The sequence below is a fragment of the Pan paniscus genome, chromosome 5 (genome assembly GCF_029289425.2).
Source record: "Pan paniscus chromosome 5, NHGRI_mPanPan1-v2.0_pri, whole genome shotgun sequence".
NCBI lineage: Eukaryota > Metazoa > Chordata > Mammalia > Primates > Hominidae > Pan > Pan paniscus.
The window spans coordinates 162936575-162961643 of record NC_073254.2 but is presented as its reverse complement, the minus strand read 5'-3'; the positions used below and the strand labels follow the sequence as shown (position 1 = coordinate 162961643).

The window sequence follows — 25069 nt, the reverse complement described above, 5'->3', positions numbered from 1 at the left end:
AGGGAATATGTGATTCTGTGCTCCTAGAACATTCTGATCTTCCTGGTTCTTGGGGCTTAAAGGATACAAATGAAAAATAGCAAATAAGCCATAAATGCAATTTATTTCTACCAACAAATTGTATGTAAGCTTATATAAAACAATTAAAAAGAAGACATCACAATAATTTGTGAATATTGCCCTGGAAAGAATCACTGCAACTTTACATATTCAGCAAAAATAATAAAATTTAAACACAATACTCATTCTTCTCAAGACTCTGAGTCCTCTAAAGAGAAACAATTAATCAAAGACCAAGGAACTTGATCTGTAGATATTTTTAGCATCTGCACTTGTTAATCGACACTTCAGGATTTAATCAGGTCCCAGTAACACCTATATTCTTTCTATGTTCCAAAACTAGAAAGATGACAAGTGCCTAATGCAGTTTAAATTGTGTTTGTCTGTGAATGAGGAAGAAGTAGTGCCTCATGAAGGGTGTGTGCATGCACACATGAATGACAAACTTTATTTCCTCATGAATTCATGCCAATCAGCAGGACTCTGCAAGCCATTTGCATGCTCCATAAACAAAGCTGCATCCTTGGTGTCAAATCCAAGATGGCAGCCAGAAGTGATTGCTAATTCCTAAGCAATGATTCTTCTCAAAAAATAATTGTAGAACCTCTAGAGAGTGGCCCTAACCAAAGGGGAGAAAACTTGTGAGTTGAAACAAAGAAAAGTCTGTTGCCCATAGGTATTACCACTCAGTAGCCTAGGACTCCTTTTACATTCCATGGGATTTCACTAATTGTAGATGAATATTGACTTACATGCTTAAAATGCAAAATCCCAGAAAGAAAAAAAAAAAGCGGTTATTCACACGTTAGGATTGCTTAGTTGGTTTGCCTGTTTATACTGTGCTGAGACCAGCAAGCTTAAACGAATGTGAGTTTGATTGAAAGAGAAGCTGGGGGAGAAAAATGGTAATCATTCGGAAACTGGAGACCCTTTAGAGAAGGCAGACAAAAGTAGTCAGCTGAGCTGGAAGACATCAGATTCCTAGGGAGTGGAGCTGTGGGGTGGGAGTGGGATCTCCATCAGCATAAGGAAAGAGTTAGGAGAAAGAAGACAGTGAGAGCCAAGAAACTGAGGTGAAATGGTGGATAGCAAAGACAAATTTTATTTCCATCCTATTGCCACTTGATTCTCCTTGTAGACGGCTGATGAAAGGCTTTTCCTAGCGGCAATTTGGCTGGCAGCTGCCAGGGCTGGGCTGGAGCCCACTGAGGGTGGGGCAGGGGAGGGATTAATCCCACCCAAAGATGCTGGGAGGAAGTGAAAATGAAAAAAATGAGAAAGGGTCTAATTATAATGTCTCAACTTAATTAAGAAACCATGGTAGTAGAGAGATGAATTATGCTACTGCCATGGAAATCACATCCAATGTCTTCAGCTACTAAAGAGGACTTTTTTTCAGACCCAATTTCTCCATTTGGCCAAACTTAAATTAAAACTCTGTGTGTGTGAGTGTGTGTGTATGTGTCTGCAGACATATATAATAACATATATATAATTGTAGTCTAATTGACCCCAATTAGCATGACTTGGATGTTGTGTTTATCACTGAATCACTCTTTGTAATCAGGCAGACATGAGATTTGATTGGTCAGGTCTAAACTTAAAACTCTGTGTGTGTGTGTATGTGTCTGTAGACATATATATAACTGTAGTCAGTAATACAATTTAATTGTACAATTACTTTTACTTCATGGCAACTAGATTTTAATTTGTTACAGGTTTTTTTGTAACTGTAGTTGTGTAATTCTTGGATTTTGACTATACTTTTCATAATTTGCATGAAGGGGAGGGCTAAAATTGATGCTCAGTTGTCTATAATATCTTACATCCACAAGAATTTACAGTGCTTTTTTAAAAAAGAATAAGTAAACAATAAAAGGACATTTAACCTTTCAATCTTCACACATCCTCATGAGGGAAGCATTAGTATTTCCATTTACAGCTGAAGAAACTGAGGCTCAGAGATAAATGATTATGTTTCCTAATCCTCACTATAGTGTTAACATCTGGGCCAAACATCTGGGCAGCAACATCAGAAAGCCCCTCTGCTGTGCTTCAGGATCACTCTTATCACTGCATAAAGGTGAGAACAGCTTCCTTCTATACCCAGTCTGTTACTCTGGTTGGGCTATTTATTCATATGAGCTGTTGTCAACGGTGCATCAAGAGGAGGCAGGCAATTACTCTTGTACCAACTATTAATAGTAGATAATCTTATTAAGAATGATACAGAGTTTCATTAAAATGATAACCACTTACTTTTAAAAGAATAAAGTAGAACATCAGATTCCTAACGACTTGGCTGTTTACATGTCTTTGTGGTACCTAAGTCTGAGTCTAAGCAACTTTGTCTTCACATTTGATTTAAAGGAGGAAATCCTTCTCACTCCCTTACAGCTCTCTGTTTTATTCTAAAGACAAAAGTCAAATGAAGTAGAGATTATGACTAAAGAGGATAGATAAAAATGGAAAAACTGTATGTCAGATGTGAATTTTTAAGAAGAGCTATGATATTCTTACATTGTTATTCCTCTTATGCTTCCCAGGGTATGCTACATTTTTGCAGAAAGTCAGGAGGTTTAGAAACCACACAGAGAAACATTGCTTGGAAAGGGGAACTCTTCAATCGTCTAAGATTACAGATCTTGGAATTGGAATGGTATGCAGTTGAGTTTTCCATTCACAGTTCCAGGAAAAAATGGGATTTTTTTCCCATTAAGAATACTGTTATTTAGTTATTTTGAAGTATACAGTACATACATGCTTTTTTATAAAACCACTGGATTTCATAAGTAGCACACATTTGAGTATTTCAAAATCTCTCTACTGCTTTTAAATCAGATCTGGGGCTTGACTATAGAAAAAAATTTCATTTCAAGTACAGAACAGAAGCTGAATTATCTATCATATGGCTCATAAAGTACTTAAATTTTGCTATTTATTTCTTGAGAATGACTCAGCCATTCATATTTATTATACTAAAATGCTACACAACTACTGCCAATAAATATTGGAAAAGCTGAACAATCCAGACACAATGTGGTAATTATTCTATCCTGACAAAACTTTTCATAAGTCTTGAGAAAAAAGGAGCATTGCTTTGAAACTGAAAAATAATCTTAACTAAGTAAAATATAATTAAAGCACTGCAGTTTAAGTCAATTTTCCTTTCTGTTTTGCCCAACTACATTTGAAGTAAACTACATATATAGTAAGTTACTTAAACTATCTAAACCCCAGTTTATTTTCCTATAAAATACAGAAAATAGAAACAACCCAACCAACCAAAAGCATAGGACTCTTTCAGCTGCTAATGAAAGATACCCAAATCAAAATGGCAAAAGGAAAGAAAAAGAATGCGTTGACTCCTATAGATGAAAGTCCAGGAGTAGTTTGGCATCACTGTGGTTGGATCCTGGCTCAAACAATGTCATTAGAACTGAGTCACTCTCTATGCCTTGGCCCTGCTTTTCTCTGTTAGACCCAAGTCTCTGGTAGGCTCTCCTCATGGGGCAAGACGGCCTCCAATAACTCCAGGCTTATATCCAACTGGCTTCAGAAAGAGGTCTGTTTCTCAACTGTTACAATGGTAGTCCAATAATTGATTGGCAATGACCCCAATTAGCATGACTTGGATGTTGTGTTTATCTCTGAATCACTCTTTGTAATCAGGCAGATGTGAGAGTTGATTGGTCAGGTCTAGGTCATATGCCTATCCCGTAATTTGGGTGGAGAGCCAGCCCCAGCCAAACAGTGGGAATTTGAGAGTAGGTGAGGAATAGTAGCTCCCCATAGAAAATCTAGGTGCCGTTATGACAAAGAGAATATATTAGGTATAAAATATTATACATATAACATGTAGTCATGATAATCAAATAAGATAAAATATGTAAGATATCATGACTATAAGGTATTATTTTGTGTTATGCCAGATGTTAATTAAAATATATCTAAAAAGAGTTTATGTTTTCAATAATGCCATTAGGCATTTTATAACTTGAAACATCTGAGTTAAACATCTCTTAGGGATCTCCATTTCATTTTGCCAAGTTCTCCTCTGTAGTCATGGTGGCTAACTCTCATGGTGCTGACTGCAGAAGAAAAGACCACAAAGTATTATCTTCAGCAAAAGAGTTCAAATTCTTCTAAAAGAATTAAGCAAACTTGTGACAAGCAAATAACAAAGCACTTTAAATGAGTTGAAGATAGTGGTGTGATCTTATTTTGCAATTATGCAATATGTCATTCTTAGAACAAATCTGCGTGGAAGCAGGCATTTTGACATTTGAATTGCACATTTGTTATTTGAGCACTTACCTGAAAACTGGCTTTCTTGATTTTCAAGTGTTCTAGATACTGGTTAAATGGTCACCAGCCCTAGTTCCTATTCCTGGGCACACATAACGTCTGGATGAATCAGCCCCTTTGCATTGGATTGAGACCAGGTGACTCTGTTGGGTAGATGGAGTATGGCAGAGGTGATGTAAGCCACTTCTAGATCTGGCAATTCTTTAGTCCTATTGTCCAGTGTGACACCCTTGCAAACCACACCTCAAAGATTCATAAGATTGTAGGAACCAGAGGCTCCAAGATGGCTGAATAGGAATAGCTCCAGTCTACAGCTCCCAGTGTGAGCGATGCAGAAGATGGGTGATTTCTGCATTTCCAACTGAGGTAACGGGTTCATCTCACTGGGGCTTGTCAGACGTGGGTGCAGGACAGTGGGTGCAGCCCATGGACTGTGAGCCGAAGCAGGGCGAGGCATCACTTCACCTGGGAAGTGCAAGGGGTCAGGGAATTCCCTTTGCTAACCAAGGGAAGCCGTGAGAGAAGGCTCCTAGAAAATTGGTTCACTCCAACCATAATACTGCGCTTTTCCAATGGTCTAGCAAATAGCACGCCAGGAAATTGTATCCCACGCCTGGCTCAGAGGGTCCCACGCCCATGGAGCCTTGCTCACAGCTAGCACAGCAGTCTGAGATCCATTTACAAGGTGGCAGCGAGGCTGGGGAAGGGGCACCCGCCATTGCTGAGGCTTGAATAGGTAAACAAAGCAGCCAGGAAGCTCGAACTGGGTGGAGCCCACCACCTCAGCACAAGGAGGCCCGCCTGCCTCTGTAGACTCCATCTCTGGGGGCAGGGTGTAGCTGAATAAAAGGCAGCAGAAATTTCTGCAGACTTAAATGTCCCTGTCTGACAGCTTTGAAGAGAGTAGTGGGTGTCCCAGCATGGAGTTTGAGATCTGAGAACGGACAGACTGCCTCCTCAAATGGGTCCCTGACCCCTCAGTAGTCTAACTGGGAGGCATCTCCCAGTAGGGGCCAACTGACACCTCATACGGCCTGGTGCCCCTCTGAGACGAAGCTTCCAGAGGAATGATCAGGCAGCAACATTTGCCGTTCTGCAATATTTGCGGTCCTGCAGCCTCCGCTGGTGATACCAAGGCAAACAGGGTCTGGAGTGGACCTCCAGCAAACTCCAACAGACCTGCAGCTGAGGGTCCTGACTGTTAGAAGGAAAACTAACAAACAGAAATGGCATCCACACCAAAACTCCATCTGTACGTCACCATCATCAAAGACCAAAGGTAGATAAAACCACAAAGGTGGGGAGAAACCAGAGCAGAAAAGCTGAAAATTCTAAAACTCAGAACTCCTCTTCTCCTTTAAAGGAAAGCAGCTCCTCACCAGCAACGGAACAAAGCTGGACAGAGAATGACTTTGATGAGTTGAGAGAAGAAGGCTTCAGACAATCAGTAATAACAAACTTCTCTGAGCTAAAGGAGGATGTTCAAACCCATCACAAAGAAGGTAAAAACCTTGAAAACAGATTAGACTAATGGCTAACTAGAATAACCAGCATAGAGAAGACCTTAAATGACCTGATGGAGCTGAAAACCATGGCATGAGAACTGTGTGACACATGCACAAGCTTCAGTAGCTGATTCGATCAACTGGAAGAAAGGGTATCAGTGATGGAAGATCAAATAAATGAAATGAAGTGAGAAGAGAAGTTTAGAGAAAAAAGAGTAAAAAGAAATGAACAAAGCCTCCAAGAAATATGGGACTATGTGAAAAGACCAAATCAACGTCTCACTGGTGTACCTGAAAGTGATGGGGATAATGGAACCAAGCTGGAAAACACTCTTCAGGATATTATCCAGGAGAACTTCCCCAACCTAGCAAGAGAGGCCAACATTCAAATTCAGGAAATACAGAGAATGCCGCAAAGATACTCCTGGAGAAGAGCAACTCCAAGACACATAATTGTCAAATTTGCCAAAGTTGAAATGAAGGAAAAAATGTTAAGGACAGCCAGAGAGAAAGGTCAGATTACCTACAAAGGGAAACCCATCAGACTAACAGCAGATCTCTCAGCAAAAACTCTACAAGCCAGTAGAGTGTGGGGGCCAATATTCAACATTCTTAAAGAAAAGAATTTTCAACCCAGAATTTCATACCCAGCCAAACTAAGCTTCATAAGTGAAGGAGAAATAAAAATCCTTTACAGACAAGCAAATGCTGAGAGATTTCGTCACCACCAGGCCTGCCTTACATGAGCTCCTGAAGGAAGGACTAAACATGGAAAGGGTACCAGCCACTGCAAAAACATGCCAAATTGTAAAGACCATCGATGCTAGGAAGAAACTGCATCAACTAATGAGCAAAATAACGAGCTAACATCATAATGACAGGATCAAATTCACACATAACAATATTAACTGAAATGTACATGGGCTAAATGCTCCAATTAAAAGACACAGACTGGCAAATTGGATAAAGAGTCAAGACCCATCAGTGTGCTGTATTCAAGAGACCCATGTCACGTGCAGAGACACACATAGTCTCAAAATAAAGGGATAGAGGAAGACCTACCAAGCAAATGGAAAACAAAAAAAAAGCAGGGGTTGCAATCCTACTCGCTAATAAAACAGACTTTAAACCAACAAAGATGAAATGAGACAAAGAAGGCCATGACATAATGGTAAAGGGATCAATTCAACAAGAAGAGCTAACTATCCTAAATATATATGCACACAATACAGGAGCATCCAGATTCATAAAGCAAGTCCTTAGAGACCTACAAAGAGACTTAGACTCCCACACAATAATAATGGGAGACTTTAACACCCCACTGTCAACTTTAGACAGATCCACGAGACAGAAAGTTAACAAGGATATCCAGGAATTGAACTCAGCTCTGCACTAAGCAATCCTAATAGATATCTACAGAACTCTCCACCCCAAATCAACAGAACATACATTCTTCTCAGCACCACATCGCACTTATTCCAAAATTGACCACATAGTTGGAAGTAAAGCACTCCTCAGCAAATGTAAAAGAACAGAAATTATAACAAACTATAATTTTATAAATTTATATATATGAATTTATAATTATAATAAACTATAACAGACCACAGTGCAATCAAACTAGGACTCAGGGTAAGAAACTCACTCAAAACCACTCAACTATATGGAAACTGAACAAGCTGCTCCTGAATGACTACTGGGTACATAACAAAATGAAGGCAGAAAGAAAGATGTTCTTTCAAACCAATGAGAACAAAGACACAATATACCAGAATCTCTGGGACACATTTAAAGCAGTGTGTACAGGGAAATTTATAGCATTAAATGCCCACAAGAGAAAGCAGGAAAGATCTAAAATTGACATGCTAACATCACAATTAAAAGAACTAGAGAAGCAAGAGCAAACACATTGAAAAGCTAGCAGAAGGCAAGAAATAACTAAGATCAGAGCAGAACTGAAGGAGATAGAGACAAAAAAGCCCTTCAAAAAATCAATGAATCTAGGAGCTGGTTTTTTGAAAAGATCAACAAAATTGATAGACCGCTAGCAAGACTTATAAAGAAGAAAAGAGAGAAGAATCAAATATGCTCAATAAAAAATGATAAACGGGATATCACCACCAATCCCACAGAGATACAAACTACCATCAGAGAATATTATAAACACCTCTATGCAAATAAACTAGAAAATCTAGAAGAAATGGATAAATTCCTGGGCAAATACACCCTCCCAAGACTAAACCAGGAAGAAATTGAATCCCTGAATAGACCAATAACAGGCTCTGAAGTTGAGGCAATAATTAAGAGCCTACCAACCAAAAAAAGTCCAGGATCAGATGGATTCACAGCCGAAATCTACCAGAGGTAAAAAGAGGAGCTGGTACCGTTCCTTCTGAAACTATCCCAATCAATAGAAAAAGAGGAAATCCTCCCTAACTCATTTTAGGAGGCTAGCATCATCCTGATATCAAAGCCTGGTAGAGACACAACAAAAAAATAGAATTTTCGGCCAATATCCTTGATGAACATCGATGCAAAAATCCTCAATAAAATACTGGCAAACCAAATCCAGCAGCACATCAAAAACCTTATCCACCAGGATCAAGTTGGCTTCATCCCTGGGATGCAAGGCTGGTTCAACATACGCAAATCAATAAACGTAATCCATCACATAAACAGAACCAACAACAAAACCCACATGATTATCTCAACAGATGCAGAAAAGGCCTTTGACAAAATTAAACAGCACTTCATGCTAAAAACTCTCAATACACTAGGTATTGATAGAATGTATCTCAAAATAATAAGAGCTATTTATGACAAACCCACAGCCAATATCATACTGAATGGGCAAAAATTGGAAGCATTCCCTTTGAAAACCAGCACAAGGATGCCCTCTCTCACCACTCCTATTCAACATAGAAATGCAAATCAAAACCACAATGAGATACCATCTCTCATCAGTTAGAATGGCGATCATTAAAAAGTCAGGAAACAACAGGTGCTGGAGAGGATGTGGAGAAATAGGAACGCTTGATCACTATTTTAACTGGCTTGAGATGGTATCTCATTGTGGTTTTGATTTGCATTTCTTTAATGACCATTGATGATGAGCTGTTTTTCATACATTTGTTGGCCACATAAATGTCTTCTTTTGACAAGTGTCTGTTCATATCCTTCACCCAGTTTTTGATGGGGTTGTTTTTTTTTTTATTGTAAAATGGTGAAGTTCCTTGTAGATTCTGGATATTAGCACTTTGTCAGATGGATAGATTGCAAAAAATTTCTCCCATTCTGTAGGTTGCCTGTTCACTCTGATGACAGTTTCTTTTGCTATGCAGAAGCTCTTTAGTTTAATTAGATCCCATTTGTCAATTTTGGCTTTTGTTGCCATTGCTTTTGGTGTTTTAGTTATGAAGTTTTTACCCATGACTATGTCCTGAATGGTGTTGCCTAGGTTTTCTAGGGTTTTTTGTGGTTTCAGGTTTTACATTTAAGTCTTTAATCTATCTCATGTTAATTTTTGTGTAAGGTGTAAGGAATGGTTCCAGTTTCAGTTTTCTGCATATGGCTAGCCAGTTTTCCCAACACCATTTATTAAATAGGGAATCCTTTCCCCATTGCTTGTTTTTGTCAGGTTTGTCTCTTTGTAGCAATTGTGAATGGAAGTTCACTCAAGATTTGGCTCTCTATTTTTCTGTTACTGGTATGTAGGAATGCTTGTGATTTTTGCATATTGATTTTGTTTCCTGAGACTTTGCTGAAGTTGCTTATCAGCTTAAGGAGATTCTGGGCTGAGACGATGGGGTTTTCTAAATAAACGATCATGTCATCAGCAAACACAGACAATTTGACTTCCTCTCTTTCTATTTGAATATGCTTTCTTTCTTTCTTTCCTTTGCCTGGTTGCCCTGGCCAGAACTTCCAATACTATGTTAAATAGGAGTGGTGAGAGAGGGTATCCTTGTCTTGTGGCAATTTTCAAAGGGAATGCTTACAGCTTTTGCCCATTCATTATGATATTGGCTATGGGTTTGTCATAACTAGCTCTTATTACTTTGAGATACATTCCATCAATATCTAGTTTATTGAGAGTTTTTAGTATCAAGGGGTGTTGAATTTTATTGGATGCCTTTTCTGCATCTATTGAGATAATCATGTGGTTTTTGTCATTGGTTCTCTTTATGCGATGGATTACGTTTATTGATTTGTGTATGTTGAACAAGCCTTGCATCCCAGTGATGTGGCCGACTTGATCTTGGTGGATAAGCTTTTTGATGTACTGCTGGATTTGGTTTGCCAGTATTTTATTGAGGATTTTTCGGTTTATGTTCTTCAGGGATATTGGCCTGAAATTTTCTTTTTTTTGTTGCGTCTCTGCCAGGTTTTGGTATCAGGAGGATGCTGGCCTCATAAAATGAGTTAGGAAGGAGTGCCTCTTTTTCTATTGTTTGGAAGAGTTACAGAAGGAATGGTACCAGCTCCTCTTTGTAACTCTGGTAGCTTTCGGCTGTGAATCCATCTGGTCCTGGGCTTTTTTAGGTTGGTAGGCTGTTAATCACTGCCTCAATTTCAGAACTTGTTATTGGTCTATTCAGGGATTAGACTTCTTCCTGGTTTAGTCTTGGGAGGGTGTGTGTCTCCAGGAATTTATCCATTTCTTCTAGATTTTCTAGTTTATTTGCATAGAGGTGTTTATAGTATTCTCTGATGGTAGTTTGTATTTCTGTAGGATCAGTGGTGATATCCCCTTTATCACTTTTTATTGTGTCTATTTGATTCTTCTCTTTTTTCTTTGTTAGTCTTGCTAGCGGTCTATCAATTTTGTTAATCCTTTCACAAAACCAGCTCCTGGATTCGTTGATTTTTTGAAGGGTTTTTCGTGCCACTATCTCCTTCAGTTCTGCTCTGATCTTAGTTATTTCTTGTCTTCTGCTAGCTTTTGAATTTGTTTGCTCTTGCTTCTCTAGTTATTTTAATTGTGATGTTAGGGTGTTCATTTTGGATCTTTCCCGCTTTCTCCTGTGGGCATTTAGTGCTATAAATTTCCCTCTAAACACTACTTTATCTGTGTGCCAGAGATTCTGGTATGCGTGTCTTTGTTATCATTGGTTTTAAGGAACTTATTTATTTCTGCCTTGATTTCTTTATTTACCCACTAGTCATTCAGGAGCAGGTTGTTCAGTTTCCATGTAGTTGTGCAATTTTGAGTGAGTTTCTTCATCCTGAGTTCTAATTTGATTTTGCTGTGGTCTGAGAGACTGTTTGTTATTATTTCCATTCTCTTGCATTTGCTGAGGAGTGTTTTACTTCCAATTATGTGATCAGTTTTAGAATAGGTCTCTAATTTTGGAGTTATAACCTGTTGAATACAATGAGCAAGTCTAGAACAAAATAAAATTTCTCTAATAATAGCATTGCTTCATATCTTGACACATCTACATAGAGTATGCTAATTGACAAGAGCAGCAATTGATTCAATGTCCCTTAGACCTTCAAGGAAGCTCTCTTCATCTTTTCCAACCTCAGGGAAAAAATAATAAAAAAAAATTAACAAGTTTTACTTCATTTTTTCATTTTTACTTACATTGCACAATTACTATGTGCCTAGTTTGTGCCAAAAGCTTACTAGCTGCCTACAGGCCCTTAAGCACAGTATATCCAAATTAAATCCAATATCTTTCCCTATATATTTCACAAAGTTCCACTTCAATTCTATATCCCATTGAAAGAAAACACTCACCCAACTTCACCAGCCGAAAACCTAGGAATCAGCCTTAATTTCTATTTCTCTGTAAGTTGATCCTGTAGACCTTACTCTTATTACCTTCATTCTACTCCACATCATCTGCATCTCCTACCCAATGATTATTGAAATAGACTCATTACTTGTTCTCCTTCTTCCAGTCCTGTCCCTTAACCAACATTCACTTTGGAGCTACATTAATCTTTCTAAAATGCAAGCCTGATTATGTCAGCCTCACTCTTAATCATCCAGTATCTCCTTGTTACTCTAAGGATAGTCCAAGCTCTACAGTATAACTTACAAGACCTTGTATGATCTGGGCCTTGCTTCCCTCTCTAGCTTATCTTTTGCTGTTGCTCCCAACACATACACTCAAACCAATCATTACCATGAAAAATCCATATGTGTCTGATCCAGTCAAGATGCCATTTTGCTAAATTCATAGGTACTAGAACTTTGAAAGCAAGTTATATCTGCCCATTTGGTGCTCCCCAGTTCTATCCCTCTGCTAGGCTTTTAAACATTTATGGAGCCTGGAGAAAAAGGCCCATGTACTATATATTTAAATATTTAAAAGTTATCAATCTAGCTAAGACTGTTAAATAAAATGTATTCTATCCTTCCATCTCACTAAATATATTCATACCAACATGTAAGGCCAGGCTGGAATTTTGAATTCTTAGGTTTCTAGCTACATTGGAGCGTGGCAGTAGTGTGAGGAGAGATGGTCTTAGGCAGCCTGTCCTTTGAGCACACGCATGGATACTTGGCCCAAAGATCAGTCCACATACTGGTAAATAGCACCCCTTGGCCACTCCATAGGCCTCAGAGCACATAGACATCATGATCTGCACTTGGAAGAATAGACTTAGGCCAGAGGTCCACGGAGTCACTGAGAGAGGCCCTCACTGTAGGGACAGGGAAGTCCTGGCTTCTGGGTATTCAGAGCATGATCTATAAGAGGGCGCTGTAGGCTTTGAGTATGAACATCCCTTTCGTGCTACAGACTCCTTGCCTTAAGGGGAGAGGCATAGTTAGAAGATGACCAGATTTGGGCCTGTAGAGAAGAGTCCAGAGGTCCTCTTGCCTGGATCTAAGGGCAGTGTTTCTTCCTGTTTGTCTCCACCTGAGGTAACCACTACCCTGAATCATGCTGATCATTTCCTTCCTTTTTTATTTACATAGTTCTATTTCATATCTATATAGTCTAGAAGTATTGCTTTTAGTTTTAGTGTTTCAAAGTTTATAAAGATGTTTTCTGTATGTATCTTTGGGAATTTATTTTATACATCTGTCTATCTAGCTATCATCAATTTATTTATTTATTTTTTACACTCAATATTGTTAATATTCATTCATATTGTGATGTGAAGCTGAAGGTCATTCATTTTGAATGCTATATAATATTTCGTCATTTGATGGTCACCAGTTATTTTATACATTCTGCTGACAACAGGCCTGTAGGTTGTTCCTAGGTCTTTGCTATTTTTAAAATAGTATTGCTATAAAGATCTTCATCTGATCCCTGGTGCACACGTGCAAGAGTTCCTCTTTGGTGCTTCTGTAGGAGTGAATTGCTGGGTCTTAGCTCTGGTTGGATCTCACAAGTTCTGATATGTAATGTTGTCATTATCATTCACTTTAAAATTTCCATTATGATTTCTTTACCTCATGAGTCATTTAAAGAGCATGTTCCTTATGAACTTTAAAGTAGTTTTTTCCAATTCTGTGAAGAAAGTCATTGGTAGCTTGATGGGGATGGCATTGAATCTATAAATTACCTTGGGCAGTACGGCCATTTTCACGATATTGAGGTGAGTTCATGTCCTTTGTACGGACATGGATGAAGCTAGAAACCATCATTCTCAGCAAACTATCGCAAGGATAAAAAACCAAACACCGCATGTTCTCACTCATAGGTGGGAATTGAACAATGAGAAGACATGGACACAGGAAGGGGAACATCACACACCGGGGCCTGTTGTGGGGTGGGGGGAGGGGGGAGGGATAGCATTAGGAGATATACCTAATGTTAAATGACGAGTTAATGGGTGCAGCACACCAACATGGCACATGTATACATATGTAACAAACCTGCACGTTGTGCACATGTACCCTAAAACTTAAAGTATAATAATAAAAAAGAGCATGTTTTTAAGTTTTAAATAAGTGGGGAATTCATATTTTTCTTATTTTTTCTTATTATCTATTAACTTAATTGAGTTGATGTCAGAAAATGTGGTCTATATTATACATATTTTAAGATATTTTTGAGGCTTATATTTTGTCTAAATACATGATCAATATTTGTAAGTGTTCTATGTGTTCTTGAGAATAATGCAGTTTACATTATCTAATTGTTGGGTGCGGAATTCCATCTATGTTCGTTAGGTCAAGTTTTTAAATTGTGTTGTTGAGATCTTCTATGTTCTTGCTTAGAATCAACGGATTAACACTTCAAACAATGAGGGAAATTTAATGAAATTTCTCACTATTTGGTGGAGCTTTGTTTACTCCCTTTATATATTTTGAGGCTATTAGGTGCATGGTGTTTAGAATATTTATACTTTATTGATGTGTATAGATAGATAAATAGAGATCTTCTCTGACTGTAATCGTGTTTTTGTCTTAAAATCCATTTGATCCGACATTAATACAGCCACACAAGCTTTCTTTTGGCTACCATTTTTCTAATTTTTGCCATTCTATTATTTTTAACACAGATTGCATTGTTATTCCCAGTTTGTTGTCTCTTCTTGGTACCTTATGAACCCTTGTTATGTGACTTGCCTTAGCCAACAGAATATTGGTGGGATGATACAGTTAGTGGCTTTAAACATGCTTGAAAGTTTGGACAAATTCTCTTGTATTCCTGACTTTTGCCATGATAAGACCCTGCCTTGGGTAGCCACTGGTCCAAGGAAGATAAGAAATATTTGGAACAGACTAAGGCTGAACCTATGTTTTAGAGCAAACCCCAGGTGGGCAAAATCAGCTGTACCCAAGCTGATCCACAGATGCATGAGTAAGAAACTATTATTGCATGAGACTGAGATTATGCGGCTGCTACACAGCCAAAGCTGGCTGACATAACATATCCTATGCTTTAGTATGTCTCTTATAAAAGCCACATATCTGGAATTTTTTTATTTCAATAGTTTTTGGGGTACAGGTGGTTTTGGTTACTCAAATAAGTTCTATAGTAGTATATTCTGAGATTTTAGTGCACCCATCACCCTAACGGTGTACACTGTATCCAATATGCAGTCTCTTATCTCTCACCTTCCTCCCAACCTCCCCACCACAAGTTCCCATAGTCCTTTATATCACTCTATATGTTTTTGCATTCTCATAGCTTAGCTCCCACTTATAAGTGAGAACATAAGGTATTTTTGGTTTTCTATTTCTGAGTTACTTCACTTAGAATAATGGCCTCCAGCTCCATCCGAGTTGTTGCAAAAGACATTATTTCATTCCTTTTTATGGCTGAGTAGTATTCCAAGGTGTAAATATACCACATTTTCTTTATCCACTCATTGGTCGATGAGTACTTAGGTGGGTTAGTTCCATATCTTTGCAATTGCGAATTGTGCTGCCATAAACATGTGTATGCATATATCATTTACATATAATAACTTTTTTCCTTTGGGTAGATACCCACTAGTGGGATTGCTGGATTGAATGGTAGATTGACTTTTAGTTCTTCAAGGAATCCCCATACTGTTTTCCGTAGTAGTTGTACTAATTTACATTCCACCAGCAGTGTGAAAGTGTTCCCTTTTTACCACACTCATGCCAACATCTATTGTTTCTTGACTTTTTAATTATGGCCATTCTTGCAGGAGTAAAGTGGCATCTCACTGTGGTTTTGATTTGCATTTCCCTGACGATTAGTGATGTTGAGCATTTTTTCATATGTTTGTTGGCTGTTTGTATATCTTCTTTCAAATTTAATCAGAAAGTTTGATGAGTTTAATTCATTTAGATTTATTGAAATTGTTGATATTTTTATATATTTATATTCACCAAAAGATTTCACTAAGGTAATTAATTACTATTTTAGTTTGGATTCCCCCTTAAGCAAACCCTGAAATAATGATTTGGTTACAAGTTATGCACTTGGGAGGTGATCACAGGAGTAGAGGAACTGAGAAAATGAAACTAGAAAAAAAAAGGAAACCTAAAAAATCAAATAATAAAATAAAATAAGTATTCGGGCCACCACTCCAGGTGAATGCAACTTGCTATGGATCATCCTTTCTAATGGGGATACGAAAGGCATTGGTCAGATCAATATCTGCATATTAAGTGTCAGAGGCTGTATTAATCTGTTTTAGGAAGATGCCACATATATATAGCATGGCAGTTGTGGCTGAGGCCTCCCTTGGTTACATTCACAGTAGTCCACTATAATCCACCATGTTCCACCTCCATTCTCTTTTTTTTTAATAGAAGCCATAATGATGAGTTAAATAGGGACATGATGGAAAACATTACCTGTGTATCCTGTAAGTCTCTGAGAGTATTGTTAATGACTGCCTACTGCCTAATTTGTGGTATTCCTTCCAATTTGCTGTCTTGGCTGGTTGGAGAGAAAGCAGCAGTTTCATGGGCTTCCACTTGGCTTTTCCTACTAGTATATCACTTATCTCACAAGTCAGAAACCAAAAGGGGGCTTCTGCAAGCACTTAAGTCTGTCCATCTTGGTGAGACACTCAGAGACTGGGATAACATGAACAGGTTGAGTCTGTGAACCCACTGTGAGATGGATTTGGTCCAGGATTCCATTTATTGCCTGTCTTCTGTTTTGTCCACAATATAACTGGGGAGCTGTGAGAGTACCTTGAGTCTTCTGGCATTAGAAGGAGTTCAGGTTCATTATTTCATTGTAGAGTTTCATTCCTAGGTTCTCCCTTCTAGAACCATTCCTGGTACCAACAGTCTTGGATCAGGTACCAAAAGCAGACCCTGAGATAAGAATTTGAGTTCAGATGGTTCTAGGCAACCCAGTGAGTGATATAGTTTGGCTGTGTCCCCACCTAAATCTCAACTTGAATTGTATCTCCTAGAATTCCCATGTGTTGTGGGAGGGACCCACGAGGACGTAACTGAATCATGGGGGCTGGTCTTTCCCATTCTACTCTCAGGATAGTGAATAAGTCTCATGAAATCTAATGGGTCAATCAGGGGTTTCCACTTTTGCTTCTTCCTCATTTTTCTCTTGCTGTCACCATGTAAGAAGAGCCTTTCGCCTCCTGCCATGATTCTGAGGCTTCCCCAGCCATGTGGAACTGTAAGTCCAATTAAACCTCTTTCTGTTCCCAGTTTTGGGTATGTCTTTATCAGCCACGTGAAAATGAAATAATAGATAAATAGGTAGTGGAGAAGTGAGAAAATCAAGGTAGATATGTAAATAAAAGATATGTTAATATGTTAATGAGTGGGCAATTGAAGCTTGGTTTTGCTAGGAACCTCGGAGACCCTAAGTCACACCTCAGAATAGCTCCAAAGGGACAAGAAAGTTTAGATATTTATTTTCCAACTCATGCCTCTTAGTGGTTCAGAGTTCTTCCTGGGGGTATTCATTCCTAGGCACTTCTGGCCTGACAGCATGTGGATTGAGCCTGTGTCTACAGGCCGAGAACAACCTTAGTCAGAGAGGGGCAGCTACATAAAGTAGCAAGTCATTGGAGTGTATGGGATTTGTTCAACAAAGCTACAGGCAGAAATTGACAAACTGACTCTAAAATTAGTATGGAAATACAAAGGACATAAAATGCCTGCAACAGCTTTGAAAAAGAAAAAAATAGAGAACTAATATTTTCTGATGTCAAGATTTACAGTAATCAGAATACTGCAGTACTGGCATCAAGACACACAAATCTGTGGAACAGAACAGAGAGTCCAGATACAAAAATAATGACAACTGATCTTTGACAAAGGGGCAAATGCAGTTTAATGGAGGAAGGATAGTGTTTTCAATAAGTGATATTAGAATCATTGGATGCCCATATGCCAAAAAAAAAATAAACTTGAAACCGTATCTTGTGCCTTATTAAAGAAATTAACTCAAAATGGATTATTGACCTAAATGTAAAACCTAAAACAATCACACCTCTAGAAGAAAATATAAGCAGAAATGTTTGTGACCTTTGATTAGGCAAAGATTTCTGTGTGTGCGTGTGTGTGTGTGTGTGTGTGTGTGTGTGTGATGGAGTCTTGCTCTGTCACCCTGGCTGGAGTGCAGTGGTGCAATCTCGGCTCACTGCAACCGCCGCCTCTTGGGTTCAAGCGATTCTTCTGCCTCAGCCTCCCCAGTAGCTGGGATTACAGGCATGCACCTTCATGCCTGGCTAATTTTTGTATTTTTAGTAGAGATGGGGTTTCACCATATTGGCCAGGCTGGTCTCGAACCCCTGACCTCGTGATCCACCTGCCCGGCAGAGATTTCTTATATGACACCAAAAGTATTATCCATAAGAGAAAAAAATGGGCCAGGCATGGTGGCCACTCCTGTAATTCCAGCACTTTAGGAGGCTGAGGTGGGCAGATCACCTGAGATCAGGAGTTCGAAACTAGCCTGGCCAACATGGTGAAACTCTGTCTCTACCAAAAATGGAAAAATTAGCTGGGTGTGGTGGAGGGCACCTATAATCCCAGCTACTCAGGAGGCTGATGCAGGAGACTTGCTTGAACCTGGGAGGTGGAGGTTGCAGTGGGCCGAGATCATGCCATTGCACTCAGTCTGGGCAGCAAGAGCAAAACACCATCTCAAAAAAAAGAAGAAAAAAAAAAAAGAAAAAAAATGGATATACTGAACTTCATAAAAATGTAAAACTTCTCTTTATTTATCTTTTTTTGTTTTTTTTTGTTTTTGAGACAGAGTCTCGCACTCTTGCCCAGGCTGGAGTACAATGGCATGATCTTGGCTCACTGCAACCTCCGCTTCCCAGGTTCAAGTGATTCTCCTTGCTTCAGCCTCCCAAGTAGCTGGGATTATGGGCACCCACCACCATACCTGGCTAATTTTTTTGTATTTTTAGTAGAGATGGGGTTTCACTATGTTGCCCAGGCTGGTCTCAGACTCCAGACCTCATGATCCACCTGCCTCAGCCTCCCAAAGTGCTGGGATTACAGGTGTGAGCCATCATGCCTGGCCTTAAAACTTCTCTTCAAAAGAGAATGAAAGACAAATCATAGACTAGAAAAAATATTTATAATTTACATATCTGATAAAGAATTTCTACCCAAAATATATAAAGAGTTCTCAAAACTCAATGATAAGAAACCATCAATTTTTGAAAATGGGCAAAAAATCTCAACAGATACTTCATCAAAGAAGTGTGTGGATGTCAAATAAGCATATGAAAAGATGATAAACATCATCAGTCATTAGAAAAATGCAAGTTAAAACTACAGTGTGATTCTACTACATACTTATTACAGTGGCTAAAATTAAAGGACTGACTATAGCAAGTGCAGACAAGGATGTGGTGGAACAGGAACCCTCTTAAACTGCTGATAAGAATATTTGGAAAACATATTGGCAATTTTTTAAAAAGTTAAAGATATCCTGACCACGTGATCCAGTCATTTAACTCTTACATATTTTCCCAAGAGAAATAAAAGCATATATTCCTTCAAAGACCTGCACATAAATGTTCATAATAGCTTTATTTACAATAATCAAATAGAATACAAACAGCAATAAGAAGGAGTGTTCTGTTGATACGTGCAACAGTACAATAATTTTTATCTCCATTGAAACTGTTTTATAGCTTGCTAATATTCCACATTTCCTAATGTATAGATAGAGTCAAATCACAATGAAGTGGGCATCATTTTGTAATGCTTATATAGTCTAGAATGGGGCTGGCAAACTTTTAATGTAAAGGGCCAGATGATCAGTATGTTAGGTTTGCAAGCCAGATGGTCTTAGTCGCAACTATTCAACTCTGACTTTTAGCACAAATGCAGCCATAGACAATAGACAAATGCATTGGTGTGGCAGTGTTCCAGCAAAATGTTATTTACAAAAACCAGCAGTAGGTGGATTTGGCCTACAGAACGTAGTTTGCTCACCTCTAGTTCAGACCATTAGAACTAGTGTCAGTCTTTCAATATTTCCCAATTTTGTTTTGTTTTTTTTCGAGACAGGGTCTTTCCCTGTCACTCAGAGTGCAGTGCAGTAGTGCAGTTATGGCTCACTACAACCTCGGCCTGGTGGGCTCAAGTGATCCTCTCACCTCAACTTCTTGAGTAGCTGGGACTACAGGCACATATCACCATGTCTGCCTAATTTTTTTTGGTATTTTTCTGTAGAGACAAGTTTCTGCCATGTTGCCCAGGCTGGTCTCAGACTCCTGGGCTCAAACAATCTGCCCACTTCAGCTTCTCAAAGTGCTAGGATTACAAGTGTGAGGCACCATGCCAAGCCCATTTCCTTGATTTGATGTGTTTGGATCTGGGTCCTATTGGCCATTTGCCTAACATACTGATCCTGGATATTAGGGAAGATATCAATGGACCCAGCTATCTCTGTGATGCCAAGAAGCTTAGGCATTTAGAGTTATCTGGGGAATTTTACAGTGTCAGGGGACAGGTTCTTTATCTCACAATGTGCTAAAAGCCCATGAGAAGTGTGATGGATTAAATATGACCGTAAATTATTTGTCATCTCTCCTTCCGTGCACACCACCTGATGGAAAGGTAGAGTTTGTTTTTGCTCCTTTTGAATCTGGGCTGGCCCTGTGACTGCTTTAACCAATATAATGTGATAGAAGGGATGTTATTCCAGTTCTGAGTCTAAACCTGAAGAAAGTGTCAGAAGTTTCTGATTTTGTACTTTCAGGTACCCTGAGCCACTATCTAAATTGTCTGCTTACCTTATGAAGACACCATAAGGAGGTATAACGTGTGGTGAGCACAGGTGAAGAGCTAGAGGCCTGAAACTAGATGGGGAGGGAGAAGCCAGCCATGCCTGCATCCAGGGCTGAACTCAGCCTTCCAGCATCTGTGCAGAGGCATCAGTCAAGCCACAGCTAACTGCAGGCCCAGTTAACATTATGTGGAACATCCCAGTCATCCCAGATCATCCCAGTCAACCAAGATCATAAAATTGTTTTCAGCTATTAAGTTTAAATACGTGAAATAAGGAGATAAAAATACTGACTTGGACTCTGTCTGAATGAAAGGATTAGTAGATTAGATTAGTGATTCTTAAAAGACTTTCTTGGATGCATATAAGTGTCCACAAAATAAGAGTATGATGGTTTCCAGGTACAAATAAGATGGAAAACTATTTTGTGAATCAGAATTAGATTGGTTTATTTACTGTAGAACTTCTAAGAGGTTTTAACATGTACATTTAATTATCATAAGCCTTATGAAAACTCCAGGAGGACAGAAGAGTTGCCTGTGACTTTTTTTAAAGTGTTTATTCACATCCCAAGGAAGGATTCCCAGAAGAGATGATGTCTAAGCAGTGTCCCAACCATGAAATAAAGTCTCCTAGCTACTGGACAAGATCATCTTGAAGCTTATTTCCAGCTCCAAATGTTATTATTTTCCTCAAACCCATTATAAAATGGCCTCTCTTAACACTATGACATCTGTAATACAAGAAGTAGAACAAACACATGAAGTTCCTGTTGGAAATTCAAACTTCTCATACAGCCTTCACTGAGTTCTACTCATTATGGATAAAGGCTTCTGCTTTGAGTCACCTAAGTACTTTTGACCCCCAACTTAATCAATGCCTTGAAGTGAAAATACAGTGTCAGGCAGTCCCTATTCATGACGCAAACAAACCAACCAACTCATATCATGACTTAATGGTGTGAGACCTCAGTAAAAACTTTATATGACCTAAATTTGTCTCATTTGTATCTTCTCATACCTGTCACATAATTTCCTCTGTCCAATGACACTGGTCCTTCGATAGTCTTAGTTGTCTTTTCCTTCTTAAACTAACAAAAATAAAAGTGAAAGAAACAACATTATCCAATCTCATCTGTTTGTTGGGACATATTGTAATTGCTCTACTTGGAATCTCAGCACCAAAATTCTTGAATTATCTGTCTATACTGTTTGCATTTCTCCCCTTCTCTTTTCATTTACACCATAATCTACTGCAGTTTGGCCCCTTCTCTCATTCTCTCTCAATTATCTTCAAAACTGGAAACTTTCCTCAAGTATTTGTATTGAATCCCAAACTTTCAGTTCTTACCTGTATACAATGTGACTGAAAGTAAGGGGAGTTCCCATATTCATACCTCTTGTCCTCCTCCTGCCCATAAGCCCAATACTTGAACTCCAGACCTATACAACTAACAACCTATTTCTACCTGAATATCATAAAGTATAAATAAACTTCACCCAATGCCAACAACATCAAACCTGCTCAACTATTTATTCATGGATTCAATTGATACTTGTCAGGCACCTATTCTGGGTCAAGAAATTTGCTAGGCAATAGATCATAACAGTGAACAAGATTCCACCCATAGGGAGCTTATAGTCTAGCAGTGGAGATAGACAAATAGACTAGCAGTTATAGAGAAAAACCTGAGTTTCTATGGGAGCACAGAGAAGAGACACTTAATTCAACCTTGACAGTGATGATGGGGGTTTGGGGAGGGTGGTATGAAAGGCCTCCCAGAGATGAAAATGATTAAATCCAGTCTTTAAGATTAGACAGGGCAGGTAAAGGATGAGAGCAGAGCAGCCAGTCAGAGGAAGTACCTAGTAGGGAGACTCATAGGGAAGAGACTGCATCACATACTCAGGGAGCAGCAAGTCATTCTGCCTAGCTGACCCAAAGAATGATGCCTGGTGAGGAGCCATGGATGATCAATACCATGGATGATCAATACAGGTGGAAGAAGGCTTCCTTTAAGGAACCCTAATTCTTGGGCCACTTCAGTATTGTGCAACAATTACATGTCTTGTTTTTGTGTTTTTCTTGTAGAAGGAGTACATAAAATACATATGCCATGTTTCTAATAAAGTTAAACATGTATCTACTCTATTACTGAACAATTGTATTCTCAGATAGGTAGCCAAGAGAAATGAAAACACATGTCCATGCAAAGACTTGTATAAGAACATTCAAAGCATCCTTATTAATAACAGCCCCAGCTGGAAAGAACCTAAATGTCCATCAATAGGAGAATGAATAAACAAATAATGGTATATTTATATAGTGAAATAACACTTCATAATAAGACAGAACAAACTGTCCATACATGCAACAATGTGGTTGATTCTCAAAATCATGCTGAGCAAAATAAGACACAAAAGATTACATACTGAGTGATTCCACTGATGTGAAGTCTGAGAGTAGGCGAAATGTATTATGGTGACAGAATTAGAAAAGGGTTGCTCTGGGGGTGAGGATGGATGAGGAAGGGGGTACGGATGAGAAAGGGAACTTTCTGGATGCTGGAAATGCCCTCTATTTGTTTTGTCTTTTTGAGACAGAGTCTCGCTCTGTCGCCCAGACTGGAGTGCAGTGGTGCTATCTCGGCTCACTGCAACCTCCGCCTCCCAGGTTCAAGCGATTCTCCTGCCTCAGCCTCCCGAGTAGCTGGGATTACAGGCACGTGCCACCACGCCTGGCTAATTTTTGTATTCTTTAGCAGAGACGGGGTTTCACCATGTTGGTCATGCTGGTCTTGAACTCCTGATCTCATGATCCACCTGCCTTGGCTTCCCAAAGTGCTGGGATTACAGGAGTGAGTCAATGCGCCTGGCCTATTCAAAACTCATTGAGCTGAACACTATGATATGTACATTTTATTGAATGGTAATTTTACCTCAACTTTTAAAATGCCAACAAGAGTATTTCTTTTAAGAGTCTAAAGGTAACAACATGGTTTGGTTTGCCCACACTAAAGCTGCTCAAGTCTTAAAACATTGTACAGTGTAATTTAATGACCCTGAAATATATTTTTAAAGTCATGGAAGAGTAACAAAAACAAGATGTGAACAGATTATTCAAAAAATTAATAAGACATAAATACTTCATTTTAACTGGAATTCGCATAGATGTTTTGGATCTTTTCAATTAAAAACCCACAGAAATCAATGACTCCTAATATGGGCATATATGAAGAGTAACTCTTTTGTCATCTATGAATTAATGTAATAAGAAACTGGGAGAAAATGCAGATGAAATTTGATAGGATATGAAAAAACAATTGAGAGATAAAGTCAAATAGAAATCGCTTTGACGTCAAGAAGTAAATTGTAACAGAAATATTTTTAGATAATACAAAGAGCAATAATTCATTAACAGGAAGAGGGAAGTACTGAATGGGCTTTTTAGTTTTTGATAACACATTTAACCCAGAGGACTGAATCACATGAACTCATTGAGAAAATACTTAAATTTCTTTCAAATTTGATACACAATCCTCACATTGACAGAGATAAAATTGAACTCACACTACACCATTACAACAAGGACACCAGTGACAAGCTGGTTAATGAGTAACATCAATTGAAAGAGTATTTAAAATTACTTACATGCAAGAAAATTATCAATGCCCTGAAATCTTATAGCTCTTGCAGTTCATATATGAAAGAAATTTGATTGAAGTTTTCCTGTACTTGACAACAATCCTGAAAACTTACTTATAATTATGAAAGAGTTGTGAGCCAGAAAGAAAACAAATTTCAATCAATCATGCCAAAGGAATGACTGAATAAATTATCACTGTTTTCTCTCTATAGAAAATAATATAAACAATTCTTGGCCTGGCGTGGTGGCTCTCGCCTGTAATCCCAGCACTTTTGTAGGCCGAGGCGGGTGGATCATGCGGTCAAGAGATTGAGACCATCCTGGCCAACATGGTGAAACCCCATCTCTACTAAAAATACAAAAATTAGCTGGGCCTGGTGGCATGCCCCTGTAGTCCCAGCTACTCGGGAGGCTGAGGCAGGAGAATCGCTTGAACCTGGGAGGCAGTGGTTGCAGTGAGATGAGATAGCGCCACTGCACTCCAGCCTGGGCGACAGAGCGAAACTCCATCTCAATAAGTAAATAAATAAATTTTTCTCATGTGGTCAACAATATGCAACCAAAAGTAGAACACATAGAATTATACATGTGATCAGTCAGCTAATTAATACAAAATATAGGTTTTTTTCTGAGATTTTGTGGTATTTCTGGCATTTGTGAGAATGCTAAAACTTGCAATTTGTTGTGATTAATTTTCTCTATACAATAAATATTCACTTTTATTAGTATTTCTGCATTTGTAATTTTGTATTCTTTTTCTTAAAATGCATGTCCAAAATTATACTTGCCTAAGACCCTACAACACCTGGAGCCACCCATGCATTTTTTTTTTGGATTATGTGTTCCTCAAGGGCAGGGACTGTGGGCTTTTTCTCTCCACACCTGACCAAAAGTAGGAGCTCAACAAATATATGTGCAGTGAAAAGG

General features: G+C 38.7%; 1 long non-coding RNA gene across 1 annotated transcript in view; it reads left to right on the top strand.

Annotated features, from left to right (window-relative positions):
• Window positions 1-21757, top strand: part of LOC130541621 (uncharacterized) — a 75902-nt gene extending 54145 nt beyond the window's left edge. The window contains exon 3 of the long non-coding RNA XR_008955705.2: window positions 20471-21757. This is a non-coding gene — a long non-coding RNA (uncharacterized LOC130541621). The remainder of the gene's footprint in view (window positions 1-20470) is intronic.
• The last annotated feature ends 3312 nt before the right edge of the window (window positions 21758-25069 follow it).